Raw genomic sequence first — 3,522 nt, 5'->3', positions numbered from 1 at the left:
GGTTATGAAATGATGGAAATATGCATGAAGATGGAAGACAATTTTGAGACTCAACGTACCCCCCAACTAAAGTTGTTGCATGTCATCATGCAACTATTGCATTGATTCATTTTTCCATAAGTTTAACTTATTGAAATGCTTTTCTTCTTTATGAGCTTTTGACTTGTATTGATCCTCTTCAATCTTTGCATCATAATATTATCTTTTGCAAAGTGTAATATATTTGATTGCAACATATATTTTTGATGGTTGGTTCTTGTGTGACAACCAAATTTTTTTTAGCATTGGTTCTTGTGTAACAATGCTTTCTATTTTTTTCTTGTATCAAAGTTCATGAAAACATTGAGAATTTTCTTTTCAAATCCTATAATAACTATAAATGAACTGATAATTTGCAAAGCATATAATATTTTTGGAATCATACTACAACAATCGTTGATTAGGAAGAATATGCGAGTTGGAATGAATTGAAAATGTGTGATGGTATATAAAATGAATTGATGTCCCTCTCCCCCAACTAAGAGAGGGAGTGAAGAATTTTCAAAAATTATTATTTTAGCATTTTAAGGAATTGCATGTCTAAAAATTAGAAAACAACATACCCTCTCTTACCTTCAATGTGGATGAGTTGTGTTTACTGAAGAGTGTGGCTGCTGATGTTGGATCATGGACTATGTAAACAAAGGAATTTGATCTGCTTCTTTTTTCTCTTTGTGTTGATGACAAGTTTGTGATATTTATTTTTGTTGTTACAAATTGATTCTTGCAGCAAACTATTGAAATGATGTAGTCTTCAGTCATTACAAAACCTAATGGTACAATTCTAGTCATGTGAATAAATGTGTTCATGTTGAGCATGAAGAGAATTCATTGGATTATCCACCATTAATTAATGTGATTAAGCAATGCGAGGAAAGCTCACCATTAATGTCAATGAGTGCCAAGATACGTAAGTACATCTTACAGAGTGTGAATTGATCAGCTGATGTCGATGCATTTGCAAGACCAAACGATCAAGGGAAATTGATGTATTCCCATGATTTCCAGTGAAAGAACTTGTCATTAATGCATACAAGCCTCAAGGTACTAATAATGACTCTACTTTTTATCCCAGATAAGGTGCTGAGTTTGATGGGTCAAGACTTGTTGAAAGGTGTTCCTTAAGGAATCCCACATCAGTCAACACGAGTTCGTACAAATTGATTGGTATGACTATAGATAAAATATGTCACGGTCAAGCAGTTTTTATGGTAAGGAAAACAAGTCAATGTAGAGAGATGGATGGTTTACTCGTGATGCAAAAAGATGAACTAAAAAGAAGGAAAAAATGTATGCGACTCAGAAAAGTGGCTATGTGTGAACTCGGGATGGATAAGATAATGAATCTGTGGAATTTAACATGGATGACTAATGATCTTTAAAGGAGAAATGTGGGTAAACATATCATGATGCAAAAGGTTTTTTGTGTAGCGGAAAATGTCACGGTATTTATAATGAAGAATTAGCTCCTCTAAGCTTTCAATGATGCATGTTTTATTGTGATTTCTAGAGATCACAGTTGCATGAACTTGAATCGTCTGCACACCTATAAAATCTTAATACAAATCCCGCATGAAAAATGTGAGAGCTTTTTGAAAGACATAAAATGCAATAATGAGTATGAATGCTAGCAACCAAATAAAATAAAATGATTTTTTTTTACTTGTTTCCTTTGCACGCAAGTTCCTTTGAAGTAACTCCAAGAAACCAATTAGCATAAATCTCTTCCAAGAAGTATGAAATGTCCATTTGCGAAATATTTTTGTTTGTTTTTTTTTTAATTGTTTCGATTTTTATTTGTTTTTATTTTATTATTATTATTTTTATTTTTATTGTTTACACAACCCATTAGTAAACATGAAATGAAAACAATCTATCAAATGAGTAAAATGTTGGTCGAGTCAGCAAGAAAGAGTGTCTAAACAAAACAGTTATGGAATTTTATACTCCCACAGCTAAACTTGTTGCATGTCCCCATGCAACATTGCATGACTTCATTGTGGCATAATGCGAAAATAACCGGATATATTTTACCACTGCCATACTCAGCGAGAATGAGATCCAACAGAATCGAAGAGTGAACGGATAAAACATACCTAAATTCTTTTGGAAGGTGAAGCTCTACTTTGTGACCAATTTTCTCCTCGCATAACTATTGTATTACACCTCCGGTTGTCTTGGGACTGATTTTCACCATCGTCGCCTCTGTGCAGCATTAAGTAGTGTAAAATGCGGGTCTCTCAGATTCATAGAACTAGAATTTTCATTCGAATTTTTTGGGGAACTTTAGTGAGAAGTAGAGAGACATCTCTAATTCCCAATTCATGGACTGTAAATCATGTGAAGGTCTGCATTCAAAAATGGTGTGATTGTGTGGCATCAAACTGTATGCACAAAACTGCTTCCTCCATATTGGATGTTCGAAATTTTGCAAGATCATAATATCCTTTCCTCATTCTTAATTGCCCTAGAAGTATCAACATAGGATGATAAGACTTGGAGGCTTCATCTTCAGTTTCAAAAATTTCAGTTTCCTTACATTGTACTCCAAACCATCAGCCCATCGTAATTATAATGATGATTATCATAAATCACTGCATTTCTCCTATTTCAGATGTTTGTTAGCTGAAACCTAATCTCAAAGAAAACGTTAGGATTCAAAAGATAAACCGACACATAGTTAAGTGAAACTCTATTGTCAGTGGGCGACATCTTCTTTGTGGCAATTTTCCAGTGAACGATGTGAAAAGCTCATGTAGGCAACTGCAATTTCTCACACCTTCTCTAACTATGGATATAATAATAATAATAAAATCTCCATATAGAGTTGTCTAGACAAGACCAGACATCCAAGGTATCCATCGTAATTGTAGATCCAATTAAAGAGATAAAGCACTCTATAAGCTCCCAAAAGGAAGACATAGTTCCCATAGGCATGACCAGAAAATGATGTCGAAAGGTGTCTTGATCTTTGTCGTATGTATGATGAACAACCTTATGATACCTCATATACCACACAATAGTGAATGATGTCACCATGAAAATAATCTTCATAATCGTATTGTAGAATGAAATATAGTTTGTGAAGATGTCCAGATACCACGTAGCAAAGGTAAGAACATAAAGTTCTTGTGTCTTAAGAGGAATTCCAGCACGTGATTTCATAGAATGTATCTTGAGGAGCAAGACCATAATGCTAATAAAATGGGTCATGTCCCCTGCTAACCTGAACACGTTCATTTTTATTTATTTCAATTGTTTACACATAGCAATATGTCCTTCCGCGATTTGAGGCAGTTAAGGAATTCACGATGTGGACAATTTTTCCGATGATACTAATTTTACATCAATACAACTGCCTACACCTGCTTAGCAAATTGTTGTTGAGCAAAATCGAATGGTTTTGTATGCCGCTGATGTTTGTTCAATGTAGGGCCCAAGAACTTCAAAACAAAACACAGTGCCAATCTTTACAAATCTGGT

The 3,522-nt window shown here is 34.2% G+C and overlaps 1 pseudogene; it reads right to left on the bottom strand.

Annotated features, from left to right (window-relative positions):
• Window positions 1-2,790: 2,790 nt before the first annotated feature.
• LOC149201843 (ER lumen protein-retaining receptor B pseudogene) lies at window positions 2,791-3,279 on the bottom strand (annotated as a pseudogene).
• Window positions 3,280-3,522: the final 243 nt, after the last annotated feature.

Source organism: Pinus tabuliformis, chromosome 2_1 (assembly GCF_031772625.1).
Source record: "Pinus tabuliformis cultivar Carrire ecotype Pingquan chromosome 2_1, CPIR1, whole genome shotgun sequence".
In the NCBI taxonomy this organism is placed as follows: Eukaryota; Viridiplantae; Streptophyta; class Pinopsida; order Pinales; family Pinaceae; genus Pinus; species Pinus tabuliformis.
The sequence above is the reverse complement of the archived record's forward strand: the minus strand, read 5'-3'. Positions and strand labels throughout refer to the sequence as shown.